The sequence below is a fragment of the Alexandromys fortis genome, unplaced genomic scaffold (genome assembly GCF_014885135.2).
Source record: "Alexandromys fortis isolate MF-2015 unplaced genomic scaffold, M_Fortis_MF-2015_v1.1 scaffold_0, whole genome shotgun sequence".
NCBI lineage: Eukaryota > Metazoa > Chordata > Mammalia > Rodentia > Cricetidae > Alexandromys > Alexandromys fortis.
The window spans coordinates 23,062,666-23,084,435 of NW_026067949.1; the positions used below are offsets into that span (position 1 = coordinate 23,062,666).

General features: G+C 46.6%; 1 protein-coding gene across 7 annotated transcripts in view; it reads right to left on the reverse strand.

Moving 5' to 3' along the window:
- The window catches only part of Rbm47 (RNA binding motif protein 47), a 136,847-nt gene that overhangs the window by 61,982 nt on the left and 53,095 nt on the right, over positions 1–21,770 (reverse strand). For 5 of the 7 annotated variants that reach the window (XM_050149880.1, XM_050149879.1, XM_050149882.1 and 2 more), the window contains one exon: positions 16,864–16,945. The gene's annotated coding sequence lies outside the window, so the exon portion shown is untranslated. Of the gene's footprint in view, positions 1–2,467; positions 2,547–3,298; positions 3,393–16,863; positions 16,946–21,770 lie in introns of those variants that run through there. The other 2 variants (XM_050149883.1, XM_050149878.1) reach the window with 2 other exon arrangements.

Consider the following 21,770-nt stretch of genomic DNA (forward strand, 5'->3'; position numbering starts at 1 on the left):
ATGGATGGATGGGTCTGGTAAAGAGGTATTACTCACTGACAACCAGAAATGGTATCAAAAGCTAACTATGAAGTGATACACTATTTCATGGGTACAGCAACAAGTCAGTAAGAGTCACTGCCATGTTCCTTTAGCAGAATAATTGCAGGTTTTCCTCTAGTGCCCATAACTTATCTAGTTTCAGGTCCTGGTCCACGTTAGCGAAGTGTGGTATGGGTTTCATCTCACAGGAAGGGAATAAATACCATCAAAAAGTAGTTGGCTACTCATTCCTGTCATCTCAGTACTTGGGAGGCGAAGGCAACAGGATTGACGGAGTTGGATGTGAGCCTGGGCTATATAGCAATTTCTAGGCCAGCTGGAGCTCTGGTGTGATACTCTCTCTCAAAATAAACCAATGTCTGGGTGTGGTACCCTACACCTTCTAAGACCATGGTGTAGGAGGCAGAGGCAGGTGAGTCTCCTGAGTTCTAGGCCAGCTGAGCTACGTCGTCGTAAACTCCAGGCCAGCTATGGCTACATACAGTGAGGTAACACTTCAAAAAGGAAGAGTACATGGCCTAGCATAGCAACCCAGAGGCTGCGGCAGAAGTTCAAGGTCAGCCTCTGCGACTGGGGCTCAGCTGGTAAGCCTGCCTCAAAAGAACACAACAAAAGAAAAAATAGTACGGCCAGCCTTTTGTAGAGTGTCGATAGCTCGACACGAAAGCATGATCACCCCATTTAATAGTAGCAACATTTGTCATTCAACAAACCGACGAAACCCTAAGGTGTACAGTAATCTCTGGTGATCAACCTCTGATGTTCTTATTGCCACACTTGAGAATTATCTAGAAAAAAATTAAAAGAATGGAGCTAAAAGACAAAGGGAAGATCTAGGAGTGGCTGGTGTCCAAGCAGGCCCTTCACCAGAGCCTTTCTGTTGCCCAGATCACACTTTGGAGTTGACTCCTTCAAATAAAATAAAGCTCCTTCAGAGAGTCTTGTGTGAGCAACACACAGACCCCTCCGCTGGCCAAAGTCTCCCTTTTGGATTTATGTGGTACCTCAGACGGTCTAGCTTGCATGTGGTTGTACAAGCTGGATTCGCCTACGTGGCAGGACAGTTTTTCAAACCTGTTTTGGAAAAAAAAAAAATCTCCCCAAAACAGAGTTCCTCTGTGTACCTGGCTGTCCTGGGAACTTGTTCGGTAGACTAGGCTGGCCTTGAACTCAGAGATCACTAGCCTTGGACGGCCTCAAAGGCATTTGCCACCACACCCAGCTGATTTTGAAATCTTAAAGGGGGGGGGGGGGATAAGAAAAGGTTAATCCGCTTTTCGAAGGTTACGTCAAAGCAGTTGAATGACTGGCTATTCCACAGGTGTAGCGGTGATCTGTAGCTCCCTGGAACTAGGTCATTTGACCTCCGTGGTTGTTAGGCCAGTCCTATCTGCCCAAGAACACAAAGCTAACCCGGAAGCTTTAGCAGAGGGGGAAGCTTCCTCTACACTGGAAACCGTCATCTCTCCCAGATCTTTTACAGTGGCTAAAAACTGTTTAGAGAGCCCTTGGTTTCATTCCGCCAGCAGCAATGACAAAACTAACTCGGATCACCTTCCGGCAGAAGGGATGAAATTCTCACCCATTAATCCCGACCTCACACTACCACCCTGGAAGGGCCCTTCGGCTCCATATGCCTGCTGTACTTCATATATTATACCGCAACACCATTCTCTAAGAATAGACACCCACTTTTTCGGTGCTGTACTTTTTCAGGATTTCCTCTTTCCTGTTTGGATTTTATACACAACCGTAAGTATCCGCGTCCAGCATAATCACAAAGACAATTGATCAAACGTATACAGTTCAGGGTCCCTCTTGATCACATTTTTCTACCCCCGCCCCCTAATCTTTAGAGTATAAAGACTCAGTATTCCCAAGGCATATTAACTCAGGAATCTCAAGTCCATTGCCTGCAATAAAGAGACTCTGAAATCACTGTGCCTAAAGTCTAGATCACAAGATAAAGCCTGTTTTCCACGCTGACCTTTAATTTGTACTTATCTTGTCTATACTTAACACAAGAGGGACGGGGGCGGGGAGAAGGAAATTTTCAAGTATTTTCATGAAATTAGAGCCACCATTTAGCAAAAGCTTCAGTAGGTACAAGGCACAAGGCGACACCTGGTTGGTCTCTCAGAGTCCCTGGGCCTGGCTCCCTGCTAAAGTTCACACAAAGACTCAGGCCACCGGGAGCTCTCAACCCTCTCCCCCACGACAGGCTCAGCCCTCTAGTAAAACCGAAAACAGCAGCGGAGGGGACTCCCAGCCCCCAGCAAACTAGAATTTACCAAGAAATTCTTTCGGCCGGCCCACCCCACGTACTTCCACTCACCGTTCCCACCCTTACAGGAGGAGGGGGGTCTGAGGCCAAAGCAATCCATGATTTTAAATATTAATAAATACCAAAGTATGAAACCAGTACCTGCCAAACACCTGGTGCTCTCTCTTTCCCCTGCTCGCCCTCGCCTCCCACGCTCTGGCAACGGAATGCCCTTCAGAACCATGGCTCAGTGCTTTTGGTAAATGTTTTACGAGACACTAAACAGCCTTTCGTCCCACCCTCAGAGCAAACACCATTGAGAGAACACAATATAATGGTAGCAAAGCTATCTTGCAATGTACAATAATGTCAATGAACAAGCAAATTTCCACACTTCCCTTTAAGAAGGGGAAATAAACCCAAATTTGAAGTTGGGGGGGAGGGGATTAGCAGGCAGAGCTTCTAGAGACGCTAGGGGCCTGAGAGGTTTCCTTCTGTTTTGTTTTGAAGGTGGCATTACTATCACCTTGTTCTAATCCGCAAGCAAGTCTCGGCTTGTCAAACTGAAAAGGTGTCTAAATTAAGAGTTAATAAAGGGAGACAAAAGGACACAACTCCCCGGCACACCTGCAGACTCGGCAGCAGCCACGCATTTATGGGGGAGTATTTCTATTTACTGGGGAGGCGGCACCTGGAAAAGGCATCCTCCCCAATGACAAACTCGCTCCCTATTTTCCATAGCCCCAAAGCCAGTCACAGTTAAACAGCAACTTCGCTCCGAACCAGAAGTTTGGCATTCCATTCTGGTTAACAATTAGAACCGAGGGACAACAGAAACTGGCACGGAGCAGTCAGCACCCACCGCGTGTCAGGAGCCTCCTAGAACCTGGGTTAACCAAATAGAGAAGGAACCGGGAGCTCCCTGGGCCGCCTGGTCCAGAGAACCTCTGTCCTGAGCCCATGTGGGAGACACACACGCACCGTACCACGTACCTGCTCTTGGCGCTCTGAGGTGGACAGTGAGTGAGGAGAGATGATTATTTCGCTAGGGCCCAAAAGGAGAACAAATCCGCCCTGAGAAGCAAGTTTGCTTTGGCAGACAGGTTAGGCAAATAATAAAAAAAAAAAAAAAAAAAGTTTTTTAATCCCCACCCCCGCGCCAGCCGTCAGTCCCCAAGAGTGCTTCTTACTTTTAAGTAGAGATATGGAAAATTGACTGAATGCAGGCCTGGGAGCCTGGCTTTCTAGACTCTGTGACTTTCTAGATTTTGTGACCTTGGGCTACTACCTCCACCTCCCAGCAATTCAAACAAACAAACAACCTTCTAGAGCCAAGGAAGAGACCTCAAGGAGCTGACAGTTCTCCAACTGGGATCTTCAAAACACAGTTTGAAGGGTTGTGACATGACAACTGCCCCTTCACACCCGTGTGTATGAACCCTGTCTTAGTTTCCTTTCCTTCCGGTTAAGGAGGCTTCAGCTCAGCAGTGAGTTTCTCTTCTCAGGGGCTGTCTTGGGTGGGTTTCACAAATGACCCTTTATCTGCCTGCTCCGGGGCGTGGCCAGCCCAGGGCAGTCTTCTCCTGCAAGCTTACACAACAGGTCTGTGCACACTGCCCTCTAACACAATCAGTTAACCAGTCCTGAACCCCCCCCCACACACACACACACACTCGCGACTTTCCTACCTCCTAAGCGTGCTGTGTTGTGTTGGAGAACGTGGATTCTTCCGCTCAGGCAGGCCTTGAACCTGTGATCTTTCTGCCACAGCCTCTTGCTGTGGTATTCTTTTGTTTTTCTTTTCCTCCCTCCTGATCGGTCTTTTCATCTCTCTGTTCTCACTCTGGGCTCCCAGGCTCAGTTTCCCAGTTTCTCTTGACCTATAAGACCTTTCTCCTGGACACTCTTCAGGCACCCCAATGAAATCACACCCTCAAAGGCCAAACCTCACAGTGGAGGGATGGCTCTCCCTTCCCATTCCCAGGGGTCTTTCTGACATACCCCTCTTTGGGGTACCCCCTTCCACTCCGGCATTCCTAGATTCCAGGGGAACGTGTCCCCGCTGCACCCCTGGCGTGGAGCCAGTGCTGGGTCTGACTGGCGGGAATACACTTGAGTATTTCCTTGTCTGTTTGTTTTCATGTTTTTGATTATTTAACTTTATGTGCATTGGTGTAAAGGAAACAGATTCCCTGGAACTGGAGCTACAGACAGCTGTGAGCTGCCATGTGGGTGCTGGGAATTGGACCCGGGTCTTCTGGAAGAGCCCTCAGTGCTCTTAACCGCGGAGCCATATCTCCAGACCCTGTTTTCATTTTTTATATAGGGTCTCAATCTGTAGCCCTCAGTTCAATAGCCAGCCTAGACTAACTCAAATTCTCACCAATCCTCCCACTTCGGGCTCCCAAGTGCCATGATTCTGCCTCGCCATGTTTGGATTCTGAGGAGTAAAATGTGGAAACGTCTAATTACAAAGGAATACTCTGTTGGCTAAATCCCAGTAGAAGAAAAGGCCACACTTGGTAAGAAGAATGTAGTTTCTTTTCATATACTATATTATAGCTATATTAATGTACAAAGTGAACTGTCAATGATAGCAAATGAAAGAGCCATTAAAACCAAGCATCGAGCCAGGCTCAGGAGGGTGAGGTAGGAGGATCATTGCCAAGTCTGAGTCTAGAGTGGGCTTTGAGACCTTGTCTCAAAAAAACCAAAAAGCAAACATCCAAAGCTAGGTATAAGTGGTTTATGTCTGGAATCCCAGCACTCAAAAAGCAGAAGCAGGAGGATTGCCAGGAGTGAAACTAGACTGAGCTACGTAGAGTAGACTCTATTTTAAAGAAACAGAAACTAAAACCAAACTTTATTTTATGGGTGTTTTTCCCCATGTGTTAAGTGCACTGTGTGTGTGGGGGGGGGGGGGAGAAGGGGCATCAGATCCCTGGAACTGAATTACAGATGGTTATGAACAGCCATATAGGCGACAGGTATCAAATCCAGGCTCTCTAGGAAAGCAACTACTCTTAAACACTGGGCCATTTTTCCAGTCTCTAAACATTAGTTTTTGAAGACACAGTTTTAGACTGGAGAGCTGGCTCAGGAGGAAAAGGCACTTGCCACAGCCCAATCAGTGTTTAGTCCCACGACTCAGTGAAAAGTTAGCTGACTCCCAGATTGTTCTCTAATCTTCCCATGATTCTGTGGCATGCACGGGTGTACGCCCAAGCGTGCGCGTGCGCGCACGCGCGCGCGCGCGCGCACACACACACACAATCAACAAATAAATGCACAATAATAATTAACATGCTATTTTAAAAAGATATAATATTGCTGTGTAGCACTTGCCTTCCTTCTGCCACAGCATCTCGTGTCCTGGACCCAAGCGTGGTTTATTTTTTTATGTTTATTTATTTTTGTTTCTTTGCTTTCTTGAAACAGGATTTCTCTGTAGCTTTGGAGCCTGTCCTGGAACTAGCTCTTGTAGACCACTCGAACTCACAGAGATCTGCCTGCCTCTGCCTCCTGAGTGAGTGCTGGGATTAAATGTGTGTACCACCAGTGCCTGGCCCAAGTGTCATTTATTAATTGTCTACAACTCCAGGCAATTGATTATGTGAGGTCTCCCTTAGCTCAGACTTATGGGAGGACAGGCTGAGAGGCAGCGCAGGGGCACAGTGCTGTGCTGATCGCAGAACTGATAACGACCAGTCTCTAGGCTGAGGCCTCCCCAAGCAAGCATGCCTATTGCTAGTGGAGATCCACCTCCTCTAGTTTAGGCCCCTCTATGTTCAGAACCCACTGGATCCCGTTCTTCATTCTATTCTGCGTGCTCTCACCCCCATACCTTTCCTACTCCACCGAAGATCATCTGTACTACCAAAAACCTACTGAAACTCTATGATAGGGGAGGGGTCCTCATTTGACCACAAAATCCAACCAAATAGTATAGACTCCCCCTCTTCGGTTTGCTCCCTGTGTTTACAAATGTGATGTTTAAACCCTGTAGGCTGGCTGCGGAGAGATCTGCCTATCATGGGGCCTGCTGTGACTTACCTATGCTGTCTCCCTGAGAGAGGCCGATGTCCTCCACATGGCACATATTTTTCTTATTTGGTTGGCTTTTTGCTTTGATTTGTTGAGTTAGGACCCCGCTTTGTATCCCTAGCTAGCCTCCTACTTCCCATCTCCCCCATTCAAACCCCCAATCCTAACACTTCCAGGGCAAGGTTTTACCCTGTGGTCCTCGGGGCACCCATATTTGAGGGGTCACTTGGGTTTGTTTTGCTTTGTGTTTTTGTGACGTGGCCTTGATGTTCCAGAAACCAGACTGGCCTTGACATTTCAGAGGCCCTCATTGCGCTGCCTCTGGATATTTCAGCTCCAGAGTTCTGAAAAGGCAGAATATTTCATGGAGGGGTTGCTGCTCACCTCCAAGACACCTGTGTGCTTTGGCGGCCCAGCTCTGCCCCGGACACCGGTGACCCCTGTGTATATTTAACCTGTAGAATGGCTTCAGATCTTTGAAAGGAGTTTTGAGTTGGGGAACATGAGGGGACAGATAAGAAAGAGAAGTAGGGGTTTAATCTAGAAAGAAAGCTAAAGTTCCTATCATTCCAGCTCCTTCAAATATCAGAGAACGGCTTCAAGCAGTAGGGTGCAGATGGCCTTGAAGGTGCCTGACCTTAACCTAAACCCTAAAGAAGGCCTGGGTGACTTTTGGTGTTTTCCCAAAATATCCAAGAAGCGCAAGGCTGCGATGGGAGAGGGTACACCATGAAGCTATACCGTCTGGTCCTGGTTTCCACGGCGACTTCTGTCACTCAAAGTGAGACTCCAGGGACCCGGGGAAGCTCACCCAGAAAAGTGCTTATTTGGTCACGACAGTTGTCTCAGGGGGGAGCACCTGTGTGACTGAGATGTACCACAGTCTTGCCACTTCCCTCCCAGAAAGCCATTTGTAAGAGAGAGCATCAGCTACGGCTCCGCAACTTCGGGCTCTTGGCAGACGCTTTCTAGCAAATGAAAGAAGTGAGCCTGCCCTGGCGCTCCACAGACTGCAGCTGCTTCTAATTCTCGCTGTCAAAGGAGAGTTAAAATTGGGGGCGGGGGACTGGCATTGCTACCATGGGCTTGCCAGCTTGCCAGTAATTATGGGCTGCTTTTTAGGAAGATCAGTTGTGACAGTAACAAATTTTAATGCGTATTATACAATAAAAATGTGTCAGTGTTTTACAAATAAGTAATCCAATATTTTCCAAATGACCATGACGGTTTAGCATCATCCTATGGGAGTTCAAGCTAGACCAAGAACTTCAATGGAACAAAGCATGAAAAATTTCGCTGATGTGTTTAGAGATTCTACAGTGCAACTCAGCTTTTAGGAAACTGCCTCTTAGTAGGCTGGGGGTGGCGTAGGCCAATGGGAGAGCAGTTGCTTAGCGTGCTCAAATCTCTGGGTTCCATTCCTAGGAACACATATGCACACACAAAAACTGGTAACTTATATAGAGTTTGAATTTAGTATCAAATAAGAATGTTTGGCCGGGCGGTGGTGGAGCACGCCTTTAATCCCAGCCCTTGGGAAGCAGAGACAGGCAGATTTCTGTGAGTTCGAGACCAGCCTGGTCTACAAGAGCTAGTTCCAGGACAGGCTCCAAAAAATCCCTGTCTCTAAAACAAACAAACAAACAAAAGAATGTTTGGAGACAAGATGAGGAGTGGTGTGTGTGTTTGTGTGTTGTGTCCGTGTGTATGTTTGTGTGTATTTGTCTGGGTGTGGGTGTGTCTGTGTCCCTGCGTGTGTGTCTATGTCTCTGCGTGTGGGTGCCTGCAGCCCCAGCTCTAGGGAGCGGACACAGTCAGATCCCAGGGGATCCCTGACCAGCTCCTACATCAGAATTACACGTCCCAGGATTAGTGAGACTCTGCCTCAAAATATAAAACAAAAAGTGATTATGATCTCCAAATGTGTATGAGCAGGTGAATGCACCCACAAACATGCACATACGATACATACACACTCACACACAGGCACATACAGATACACACACACATACACAGATAAACAGACACACACATGTATATGCCCCTCACAAAGGAGTCTCCTAAGTTAGGTCTACAATTCTAAGTACTCAAGAAAAGTCAGGGCCAGCCTGGGCTACAGGCACATCAAAGCCAGCAACTTAGTGAGATTCAATTTTTTTTCTTCTTTTAAGATAAAAGAAGGGGGGGCTGGAGAGATGGCTCAGTGGTTAAGAGCATTGCCTGCTCTTCCAAAGGTCCTGAGTTCAATTCCCGGCAACCACATGGTGGCTCACAACCATCTGGAATGAGGTCTGGTGCCCTCTTCTGATCTGCAGACATACACACAGACAGAATATTGTATACATAATAAATAAATAAATATTTAAAAAAAAAAAGATAAAAGAAGGGGCTGGAGAAATGGTTCAGTACTTAAGAGCACACATTGCTCTTCCAGATAACCAGTTTGGTCCCCAAGACCCTGTAACTCCACCTCCAGGTAATCCGATGCCCTCTTCCGGCCTCTACAGGTATCTGCACCTGTGGGTGCACTTGGCCAGCCCCAGAGACACACAGAAACTTAAGTAAAACTGAGTCTTTTAAAAAGAAAGAAAAAAAAAACGTATTGAATGAGAATTTGAGCTTTAGCTCAGTGTCTGACTACTTGTCTAGTGTTGAATCCCAATCTGGCGGAAACAAAGTATCTTCACAGGTTTCTGAAAAGTCTAGGCTATCCAGCAAGACACCATCTCAAAAGCAAACAAAAATAAAAACATGTTTGGGTCCTATCATTTTTAAGAACATAGAGTTAACAGATTTAGCAAATAAAAAAGTTATTTTGTATAATACGTTCTGTGAAATATTTGGGACATATTTATACTAAAAACTGTTCTACTTGTGTGAGCTTTTTGGGGAACTGGGCACCCAACTACATTTTACCCATATTTAAGACATACAAAGACAAAAGCTTTGAGAATTGCCGCTTAAGCTGTGCTTCTCAAGCATGTGTGGTAACACGAATAACATCCTTTTTTTTTTATTTTGAAACAAGACTTTTTGTAGCCAAAGATGGTCTAGAACTTGCTACTTAGCCAAGGATGGCCCTAAACTACTGATCTTCCTGTCTCTACCTCCCAAGTTCTAGGATTACAGGAGTGCTAAATTTTTCTATTAGTTTTTAATGATATTTTTATTTTTGTGATTATAATCTAATTATATCATTTCCCCTCCCCTTTCCTTCATCCAAGCCTCCCATTCAACACTCCTCATTCCCAGTTCCTGCTCATCTTCAAATTCATGGCTTCTTTTTCTTTAATTATTGTTACGTGTGTCTGTGCATGCGTGCTAGGAATACATATATTCCTAAATATATAAATACAACATGTATAGGGTTTTCAGGGCTGATTACTTGGCACAGTTCTTTTTCATTTTTATTATTTATTTGGGTTTGTATTGGGTTAGATTTTTGTTGTTTGCTTTTGGGCTCAGCTTCACTCTGTAGCCCAGGCTAGCCCGAAACTCCTGGCGATTGCCATGCCTCAGCCTCCTGCGTTGCAGTGCTGGGATTACAGGAACGATCCACCTGCCTAGCAGTAAACTCTTCTGTGGCAAGTCTACTTGTAACTCTGATTTCCGCATCCAAATGAGAAAACTAAACCCCCAAAGAAACCAAAAGAAGCTACTGACTGGGAAAGGAAGGCCTGGAGCTGCCGGCTCAGATGCCAAAATCTCAGCGCGGAGCCCTTAGGCTTCCTTTCACTGTTTTTTGAATAATGCAGGTTCCCCAAAATGGTTGGCTTTCCCGAGTTATTTGCATCTCAAATTTCCGTGAGCCGACCTCTGTTGCTCATCTGCCATCTCACAGCTGTGCTTTCTGCTATGAGTAACAGGGAAACCCAAGAGGTGTGTGTGTGTGCGCACGCGTGTGTGCGTGTAACTAGCTACCCAGAGCTGGCACAAGGGTTTAGACTCAGGGTGGACTTTCCTAACCAGTGCTACCCTGTGCTACCCTGTACCTTGTTCTGGGCTGGGAGTCCCACCATGGAGAGTGGTTCAAGGATGCCGCTCCTCACTGCTGATGGGAAGCCACCAGGAACCTAAGCTGAACCTAGATCAGCCTTGGGAGTGCACTGGAAATTTTTCCAGATTAGTTGGTGTGGGCCAACCAAAGCAAACACAAGCATTGTTATAAACCAAAGTCCTGCTTTTACATCATCATGGCCCTGGCTGCCAGGTAGATTTGATAAGCTTGGGCTCCATAACAAAAAAAAAAAAAAAAAGTAAGGCTTGCTGTTTTTTGTTTTTGGGTTTTCTGCTTTTTAATGATTCAGTAAGAAGGGAAGGAAGAACGTGCATGCCACTATTACATGATCATCAAAGTAATAAAAAAATAGAAATGGATTTGTCAGAAGTTAAGAAGGGGGGGCTGCTTTCAGTGACCAACCAGAGAGGGGCACCCCCTCTTTCTCTTGGGAAAGATTTTCTCTACCAAAGGCAAATCGACTCTCTTCTCAGGTTTGGCTTTATGTGTGTGAGATTTTTGCCTGCATTTGTCTATGTGCACCATATGGGTGCTTGAGGAGGTCAGAGGAGGATGTGAAGTTATACGTGGTTGTGAGCCACCATGTGGGTGCTGGGAACCAAACCTGGGTCCTCTGTTAAGTGGTTGTTCCTCTTAACAACAGAGCTGCCTCTCCAGTCTCAAACCCTTCCTTCCTTCTTTCTCTTTCTTCCTTCCTTCTTTCTCTTTCTTCCTTCCTTCTTCCTTTCTTTCTTCTTTGTGTGTGTTTGGTTTGATTTGGGTTTCTTTTATCATTAACTATGAGGTTCTATCAGAGGGAAAGCAAATTGGATTGTGCTAACAGCAGTTTTGTACCCAGAAGCCACGTTAGGTGGAACAAGGACGGGAGAAAGAAGCTTACGGGGAGCAGAGGCCCCAACTGGAGTCTTAATGAAGAGGAGCAAGATTAGCATCCTTGGCTAAGAGGAGCATTTTAGAAGGAAACACTTAGTACCGCAGGAGAAAGCAGGTTTGGGGAGGGGAGGATGACAGCCAAGGGTTCTGGACACAAGTCCAATGGGTACCAGAGAGAATAGTTCAAGTCATTAAGAGAAGCTCTCTGGCCTAGGCTGGCAGTGTTGCTACCTGAGTGCAGACCCTGGCTTAGAACTGCCCTGTGCCTCCCAAGAGAGGCCCCTTATCAGCTCACTCAATCTAGATCCTCCAGTGTTAACAACGGAATGGGGCAGGCTGAGCTCCCTCTTTGGTGACTTCGTACAACCAGGTGTTATTTCTCGTCTTTCTCCTTCAAGATGCCTTCAGATTTGATTATTGGGGCTGCCGACTACCAAGGACACAGCCAGAAACTGTGACTCATCGAATCCCCAAGCCAAGAGCAGAACCATAGTCTCTGGGCTTCCTGATCCAGTCCCAGCACCCTGCCGGTTCTCTAGACTTCACGTACAGTGGTGACGGATCCCAGCGCCCCTGCACTCACCAGCCAGGCAGGGTGCCTTCAACTGCTGTCAGTGTTGTCTAAAACAGAGACAAGAATTTAAACTGTTGTGCAGGAGTCGCTGATCTGCTCTGGGGAGTGGCCAGTATCGCTTTAGTGTGGTAGTTCATTCCTGTAAGCCCAGGAGGCAGTGGCAAGAGGACCTGCCACAAGTTTGAGGCCAGTCTGAGCTATATGGCAGGTTCCAAGCTAGCCTGAGCTTCACAATGAGACGTTGTCTCAGAAGGTGAATGACAATGGTTTTTTGAGTAGTGAGGTAGGCCAATTCATAGGGAAGGTATTGAGGCAAGCCAATTTGTAGGGAAGGGTAACGAGGCTGGCCACTTCCTAGGGAAGCTAACGAGGCAGGCCACTTTGCAGCGAGTGTTTCCTCTGCTCAAAGTCAGATGGTAAATAGTTCACATGATGGCAGGCCACACAGTTTCTCTTACATAATTTTCCTCTTTTTCTCCCAATTCAGCAAAAATGTAAAACAGGCTGGGGAGATAGCTCAGTAGGTGAAGGACTTGCTACACAAATGTTAGGACCTGAGTTCAAATCCCCAGAACCCAGACAAAGCTGGGCACAGTAACATCTTCTTAGAACCCTATAACTTCCACAGTCATGGGGGCGGCCAGGGAGAAGAGTCCCTAGAAGTCTGAGGGACAGGAAGCTGCACACAACAAAACAGAACCAACACAGAATCCGACCTCCATCTGCATACCGCGGCACACACGTGCCGGCTTTCACACATGAACCTTCGCACGTGTACATATACAGAAAATGATCCTTTAAATAAAACGAACAAACAAGCAAGCAAACCAGGGGGCTAGAAAGATGGCTCAGTGGTTGGCACAGTTTACTGCACCACCGTGAGGACCTGGGTGACAGCTGTGGGGCAGGGACAGAAGGATCACTGGGACTGCTAACTGCCAGCCTAGCTAAAGACCCAGAGCTCCTGAATCAAAGGAATAAGGCAGAACAACCATGCACAGCCGTGTGTGCAAACATACAATAAGGATAAATCAAATCCAATTATATATATATATATATTATATGCATATATATCTATGCCCATAGATATCTAAGGACGACAACCATCTGAAATCCACTAGAATGTTGATATTTAGATGCATGGTCTTTCGGTTTTTCTTCTTTATTGGCTACTGCAGTAATGAGACACTGAAACTATAACTTCAGCTGCAAAGGTAATTACAGAATCAAGAGACCTAAGTTCAAAGCTTGGCTAGTACACTGGGCTTTGGCCTTAATTTCTTGATTTTAGAATCAATTAGTGAGTCTACACAAGAGTCTTAATCTTTTCTCCTGATATTTAATCAAAGGTAAGATGGACTCTGTGGTGGTCTGGATGTAATTGGTCCCCATAATTTCATAGGGAGTGGCTCAATTGGGAGATGTGACTTTGTTGGAGCGGGCATGGCCTTGTTGGAGGAAGTGGGTCACTGTGGGGGCAGGCTTTGAGGTTTCCTACACTCAGGATACTACTGCCTAGTGTCTCAGCTGACTTCCTGTTGCCTTCAAGATGTAGGACTCTCAGATCTTTTTCCAGTACCATCTGCCTGCATCCAGCCATGCTCCCCACCATGATGATAATGGACTAAACCTCTGAACTGTAAGCCGCCACCCCAATGAAATGCTTTCCTTTGTAAGAGTTACCGTGATCATTGTGCCTCTTCACAGCACAGCAATAGAAACCCTAACTAAGCCGGGCGGTGGTGGCGCACGCCTTTAATCCCAGCACTCGGGAGGCAGAGGCAGGCGGATCTCTGTGAGTTCAAGACCAGCCTGGTCTACAGAGCTAGTTCCAGAACAGGCTCCAAAGCCACAGAGAAACCCTGTCTCGAAAAACCAAAAAAAAAGAAAAAAAAAAAGAAAAAAAGAAACCCTAACTAAGAATCTAAGAGCTATTTTCCCCCCAAATTCAACCTATTTGTCTGCATCTTCTTGAATTTTTTTTTGGAAGGAGTATTGTGTGTGTGTGTGTGTGTGTGTGTGTGTATGAGAGAGAGAGACTGTCATATATTTACCCCAGGCTACCTTCAAACTCACTGTGTGAACTCCTGGTCTTCCTGGCCCCATCTCCCTCCTGGGGCCACCCACCGGAACCTTACTGTACTTCCTACTCTCCAAACCATTAAATGCACTTCCACGAAGCATGGAACCACCAACCTGCTACGCTGCCAAGGGACACACGCTTCGTGGGTGCCCAGTTTTCCTTTTCCTGGGTAGAGTGGAATGAACCTCTTCCTTGTAGAAGACAGACTTCCACTGTAAGTCAACATCCCCTTGTCTGCCACATGACTGGGTAAGCTGTGGCTCTCCTATCTGCCTTTCTGTCATTTTCATTTTGAAAATTGATTATCTCACTTGGTGACAAGCAATTCGTCAGAGAGGAGGTGGTTAAAGGAATTATAGGAGCTATGAAACTTTTGGGGGTGATTTAAAAAAAAAATAGGGTCTCTAGGATTTGTCCGTAGTGCTTGAACTGGATTTTTGGCGTCTATTCCTTGTGGAGGGATACCTTGCTCAGCCTAGACATTGGAAGGACGGTCTTGGACCTGCCTCAAAGTGATGTTCTAAACTTTGTTGACTCCCCATGGGAAGCCTTACCCCCTATGAGGAGTGGATGAGGGAGGAACGGACGGTGGAAGGAGCAGGAGGAGGAAAGGGAGAGGGAACTGGAATTGGTATGTAAAATGAGAAAAGACTTTTTAATTAAAACTTAAAGAAAAAATAGGGTCTCTATATCCCAGGCTAGTCTCAAGTGCCATATGGAGCCGAGGATGCTACTGTTCTGGTTGGCTTGCTTCCATCTTCCAAGTGCTGGGATTGCCGACCATGGACCACCGAAGGCAGCTTTGTGAGATGCTCGGGCTGGGGCTGGGGCTGGAGCTTCATAGTGCAATGCACTCTACAGTGGAGCTGTATCCTCTTCTAAGAAATACACTATGAAGGCTCTGAATATTTACTTTGGGGTGCTGTTAACACTTAATGTTCGTACTTCCTATTAACTTGTGGCTTTTCTTGGATTCTGCCACAGAGACCTCATTTGCTGGGATAATCCCCTGCACAGTCCTCAGAATCTTGCCTTCAGTGGCCCTGGGCAGGTTTCAAGTTGAACTGAGTCTTCCCCTCCCCCTTTCTTTGTATTAATGTTACACTGTATACAGTAAATACCACTGCTGTGTGCTAAGCAAACAGCTATTCTGTTAAAAAACAGAAGCAGCCGAAAATTTGCTTCTAGAACCTCTCTTCTGGGAGTGTTTGGAGCAACCCAGGGACATTCTGTGACAGGACCCTCCTGGTGCACAGCTAAACAAAAGACAGTCTGCTCGATTCTGTCTGACCTTTGGGGATGTTTGCTCTTACCAAGTTTCCCTCATTATAGGCCACACGGATTGTGCAACGTGAGGGCCCTCACTTCCAGATGCCTTCTGGAAATGAAAAGAGAGGGTTGTTTTCTGAAGAATCGTTCTCCGAGTTTAGGGGCTGTATGGAAAGCTGTTCCTGAGAGCTTTGTCATTTCACTGGCTGAGCTTCAGTTCAGGACCATGACCAGCCAGCCACTTAACCACAACCACCACCACAGCAACAAAAATCCTGGTGACACGGAGTGATTGCCACCAAGCCGGAGGACCTGAGTTTGATCCTGGGACCAAAATGATAGGAGAGAGCCATCCCTGAAAGTGGTTGTCTGACCTTCATACATGACAGGGCATGCATGCATGCGCCCCTACATACACACACACACACACACAAAATTAAAAGTTAGAACTGTCCTATGTGCTCACTTTTTCTCCATTTCAAACACAGCTCACATTTTCAACTAGTAGATTACCTATCTCCTAATCCATGAATTTCCTTGGAATGGCGGCGTCTAAAAGACAATTGTTTGGAAAGGGTCAGGACTCAAGATGTTCAACTATGTAATCTGAAGTTCCCATCAGAAACTCTGACTCCCCTGCATCTCTCTCTCTCTCTCTCTCTCTCTCTCTCTCTCTCTCTCTCTCTCTCTCTCTCTCTCACACACACACACACACACACACACACACACAGTATTGTTGTTTAAGTTATAGCCAAAGAAGAAACAAATAGTTCATACTAAAAGTTCAGGTTTTCTTCTGCTTGGAAACTGATGGCTCTGATCTCAGACTAAGGTAAAATTCTCAGAGGCAGGTGCTGGAGAGAGATTATAAACATGCTGAAAAGATCTGAAAGATCTGGCTTTGATCAGTGCCTAAGAGCAAAGGAACCCCCCAAAAAGGTGCACTGCACCCTATGAACACTTCATGTGGGTTATTTAAGGATTCCTAGAATCTAAGTCTCCATGAGGTACACCCCAAATGCAGACGTCTTAGGTTGATTGGTAGGGGTGTCCTGAGGGTGGCATTGCCGAGTTAAGGCTAATCCAATGAAAGTCAAAGTATGAACTCACCACTAAATGTGCCCATTAAAACAGTACTAAGCAAAACAGACAAATCATTCCTTTTTCCACTCTTATTGGGACATTGGTGTTTACAAACATACAGGGGACTCTGCCTGGGATATTTAGTAAAAACAAAACAAGGTGATTTGGGTGTTGCAGGATATCTGCACACACCGTGAACCCTGAGATTGCGTTATTTAAATAAAACCAACCATGGGTCAAGAGGCAGAGTAAGCAACGAGTTGACTGAAAGTAACCATAGAGAGCGAGGGGAGGTTGAGAGGTGGGGGAGGCACAGGAAGTAGAAGGGAGGGACATCGGGTTGAAGGAGTTTTGTTTCAAACAGCATAGGAAAGAGTCCTCTTTCTGGGACGCTGGCAGAGGAGGAAAGTCAGCTGGGTACTTTCTCTGCCTCTCTGAGCTAGCAGGTTTTCACCCCAGCATCTGACTCCCATGACTTTATTGATAAAAGCAAATGATAGAGACTTAGTTGAAAAACTGGGGAGGCGGCTGAGGCAGCGGCAGAGGTAACAGCGGTAGGACACTTGTACTCTGTTCATCCGAGCAGTGGTCAAGGTGAAGCCACTTTAACTTACCAAACTTCAGTGAGCTGGGGAACTGCCGAGTGGGCTGGGTGGCCCAGAGCAAGGTGTCCTTCTAATTTCCTTGTTACCTGAGCTGTGAAATGGAGAAGATGACATTAGTAACCCAAACATGTTAACGAGGAGTCTATCAAGAACCCCTGATAGGGGCCAGCAAGAAGAAGCAGCCAGTAAACTCAGAGAGTAATGGGGCTAGCCATTGATCCGACAGCCTGCATTCAGTCCTGAGGACTGAGCTGATGGAAGCAGAGAAATGACCCCTCCTCTTCTGACCTCCAAGAGTAGGCCATGGGACACGCTCCCCACCCTCACCCACCCCACACATTATACATGGAAAAGAAAGAAGTGTAATAGAAAGCTCTTTCGTTTGTTTGCTTTTTTAAAGAACTGCTGATAAGAATGGCAGAGAAGAGAAGCAAAACATGGTGTCTTCATTCATACCAGGAATATAACCAAGCGTTATGAGACATTTCTCCCAAGAAAAGAAATGACATCCTTTTGACGGGTTTACAATGCTACTCATATTAGCTGTGTGACATTCAAGGGGAAAACGTCTCACTCCGACAAGGAGAGGAAGAATCGGGAGGAGAGCCCTACAGATTCAACAAGGTGACAAACTCAGCTCTACTGCCTGCAAACTGGGTAGTCTTGGGCATTTGTCTTATCTTGCTTTGCATTGTGACCAGGTCTCATACAGCCCAGGATGACTTCTAACCTACTGTGTGGCGAGGCTGGCCTTGAACTCCCGATCTTCCTGCCTCCAGTTCCCAAGTGTTGTGATTGTATGTGAGAGACATCAAGATGGGTAAGGGGTCTATATAGTCCTCCGGCTTCGCAAGCCCTTTACAGCGGGCTTTTCTGCTCACACAGAGAGCCCTCCCTAATGTTCAGCATTTTATGGCCACTAAAACCCTTCTGAGTAGCCAGGTTCTGCGCAGCAGGTTTTATTTTATAATACCACTCCACGGAGAATGTATCGGTGTGGCAAGAGCCTCGCTCCTGCAGCCAGCCTCTGAGGAAGGAGTTATGAAGTGTGATACCTCCCGCTCCAACTCAGTAATCATTTATTCCAAAGTTCTCCCCATGCAGGGGCCAGGCTAACTAAGCTTGAACTTTTGATTAGCATACTGTTTCTTGAAAGAACTTTGACCCACAGACACTTGGCAAGGCCTCGCTTCTCTGAGTCCAACCTGTGTCACGAGTGCCCATTTCAAGGGTAATAAAGAACCCGACTGTTTGCTTACAGCAAACGGAGGTGGTGCCATGTCATTACCTGGCTTTTATCTCCCAGTCCACCAAACCCTCGACAAAGGAAGTGCGCAGCCCACAGGCCAGCTTCCCAAAAGATCAAAACAAGGGGACAGATTTTCAGACAGAAAAACACAGAAGTTCTACCCGGCATTTTGAAACATTAGTTTCTTAAGATGGTCCCAAGACCAAAGCACTTGGAGTAGAGATAATTTGACTGGAAGACACTGGGCTCTCCCAGAAGGTTCCTGGGCTCCTCTTTATTGACATGTTATAAAACAGGAATTGGATACAAGGAAGCAACCACAGGTGCTGAGAGTCCTTGCCCCTGCCTTATACAGGATACATAGTCCTGCTGCCAATTGGCTGAAGCCCCGCCCCTGCCTCCTACAGGATAAACAGTACTGCTGTCTCATTGATGGAAGCTGAAGCCCTGCCTCACACAGGATAAAGTCCTGCTGCCTCATTGGCTGAAGCCCCCTCAGTGGCTCAGAAGGGGGCTGTATAGAGATCAGATCCTAGTTAAATAAGATCACTGGGACGAGTCCTGACATAATGAGTTATGAGGTCACTGGCCACCAGATGACACAGCAAGAAGACAGCCATCTTGGGTCATCGTGATGGTTTCTACCAGAACTGAGTTTGATCCCTAGGCCCCACACGGTGGAAAGAACTGACCTCCATGCATGCCCTGCCACCCAACAACAAATAAATGTGTTTAATATTAAAGAAGGTAGCCACTCGCAAGCCGAAGAGAGGACACTGGAAACCCCAATTTGTGAACGCTCTGATCTTGAATTCCAGCATCGACAACTATGGGGACACCAACTCCTGCTGTCGAAGCTCATCGTCTAGATATTTTCTTCCTATACCCCAAAAGAACCAATCAGTGCCAACTTCCCACACTCCCACAACATGTCTCAGGACCAGCAGGCCAACAAAGATGAGCAGAGGGGGCTGTTTGCAATTAAATGACTGGGGTGGAAAGCAGGCAAAGGAAGGGGACACACTCTATCTGCGACTATTAAATTTAGAAACTCTGTGATACCATAAGGTCACATAGAATATAACCTTGACTTGATTACAGTGATGGCTCTTCAATCCACAATTCTTGGACTAAACCATTTCAGGACATTTAAAAACATCCACCACTCACACTTTCAACACATATTAAATGAACTCCGATCATACACCAGGCCTTTTTGCCAAACCCAGGGAACAGCAACTGTGGATAAAATGCATATATTTTCAGGTCCTAGGCTAGACATGTTGAGTCAGAAAGACAAAGTCACTGTTCTCTAGGTGGGAGCAGATTACTATGACAAAGAATTGCAGAGAGACCATTATAAAACCAGGAGGCCAGCTACCATGTGCAAGAAGCTTCGAAAGGAAACCAGGAAGGCAGGACTTCTCTAGCTGGACTAATCAAGGGAGCCAAGAGTCAAGTCCTAAGGGATGAGCCAATGTGTCCGAGAGACAAGGATGAAGGGTGGAGAGAGAATGTTTTCCAGAGCGCATGGGGGAGGGCAGGACAGAAGAGAATGGTACTCAGGCAAGTGGGATGGACGGTGGGCCGGAATGAGCGGAGGAACCGGAGTTCCTATCTGACAGCACAGGAAGCTGCTGAAGACTTCTAACTGAGAAGGGAGACTGGCTTCCTGGAACCACATGGAGGAGCACGCTGGCCACAATGCGGAGGAGGGCTGAGGGACGCGGGTGCAGGGTCGCTTGAGGTTGAAGAGTTGTGGAACTCAAGAGGTCAGTGTGCTCGACCATAGCAGTGCAGACACTGCCCAAGGCATCATAGGCAGACGTGGGAGCATTGCCTTTTAGAGTAAGGGAGAAAGAGAAGAGGAGAAAAGAGAAGAGGAAGAAAAGAGAAGAGGAAGAAAGGGAAGGAGAAACAGATGGAAGGAAACAAACGTGGGAACGGTTTTGATTATTAGCCCAGGCTAGGCTAGAACTACATAGCCGAGGCTGACCTTTAACTCCTGTTCTCTCTGTCCCTCCTCCTAAGTGCTGGGGTTTTGGTCATGTACCCATGTGGGAAAATGTATTTCTTTAAAAACTACCTTAGCCATCAGAAATAAATGTCCTTTCTCTGCCGCCACTCAAGCGTGACTGCGGCCTCTTTCCTCGAATATCTGTCAGTTTGCAGGGCAGAAAGCAGATTTCCCTCGTAGGAAGGATTCCTAGAGTTAATTAGTCTAAATATGTAAGCACAACGAATGCTAATTAAAGCACAGATAAACATTAAACAACAAACGAGAAACTAATTATCGTGTAACTAAAGATTGTTCCCCCGCTCAGTGAACACGAGCCAGACTAAAACAACAAACAAGGTAACAAAGGGTTAAAAACCTAAATATTATCTGGGGATATGCTGGGTTTGATTTCCTTGGCTCTCTCCCAGGCTCTCAGCATTTGGGCTAAGATCACGTGTTGAAAAGTAAGATTTGTGAATGAACATAGAATTTTCAGACTTAAGAGAAGCCAGGCAAGGAAGCTGGCGCCTGCCAGTCAAGCACGGAAGGCTGAGTCAGGAAAGACACAAAGACACAGTAAATTTGAGGCCAGCCTGGGCTACGCAGAGCTCCAAGCAAAGCCAAAGCTACAAGGTGACACTCAGCTCCCAGCACATATATATATATATATATACATATATATATTATATATATTATATATATAAAGCCACAGACACTAGTCACCTTAAAACTTGGGGGAGGGGTAAAGGGGAAGCGGAAGAGTGGGCAGAGAAAAGCAGATCCCTGGTGTCTACTGGTCAGCCAGTCTAGCCAACAGAGTGCTGTGCTGTGTGCAGGGAGAGACCCCCAAAATGTGCTGTCTGCAGTGATAGCCTCCAAAAATGGGTAAGACACCTGGCTTCCAGGTACAAACACTCAAGAGAACACACTCACACACACACACACACACACACGCACGCACGCATGCACTCACGCACACAGTGGATGAGCTATAAACGATGCCGCAATAAAGACTGAAGGTAAGGAAGATGGGGGTGGAGGAGAACACCACATGAGGAGGTGGATATTTATATCCAAAGAAAGGGGGAAGTATATGCAGGAAAGAGCTCTTCTTAACCTTATCCTGAGCACATCCTCTCTCTGTGTGCACAAGAGTGACCTCGGACGTAAAAAGGCTTCTTTATGCAAGAACCGTTTAGAAAAAGTCCAAAGTCTCCTCCACCCTCCGAAGAACAGTACTTTCTTACCTGGTTTCTCTGGGCAAGCCGCCCTCTTGTGGTTCCTGAACACAAAAGCAGGCAGCAAGCTCAGCCTGTGTACAGATGCCCACCAGGAGGCCTGAGGGTGGGGAGGCCACCTGCGTCTCTGTGAGGGACACAACCTGTTCTGGGCTAAGGGCATTTGAAAACTGGATTGTCCCAAAATGGTACGGGTTGAGGTTGACAGATTGAATAGATAACTTAATCTCAGTGTTCACTGCTATTGAATTGTAATATTTGGATAGCTACTTTCACTTTGGCAAGGTGGAGCCAGACAGCCTATCAGAAGCAAGCAAGTCAGAGCCCACACAAGTCAGTGCCCGGAAAGCAGGATTGCACGTTCTGGTTCTGCCGTCTGCGGGTGTGACTCAGCAGTGCCGGGATACCTCTGCACCCAGGAAACAAAAGT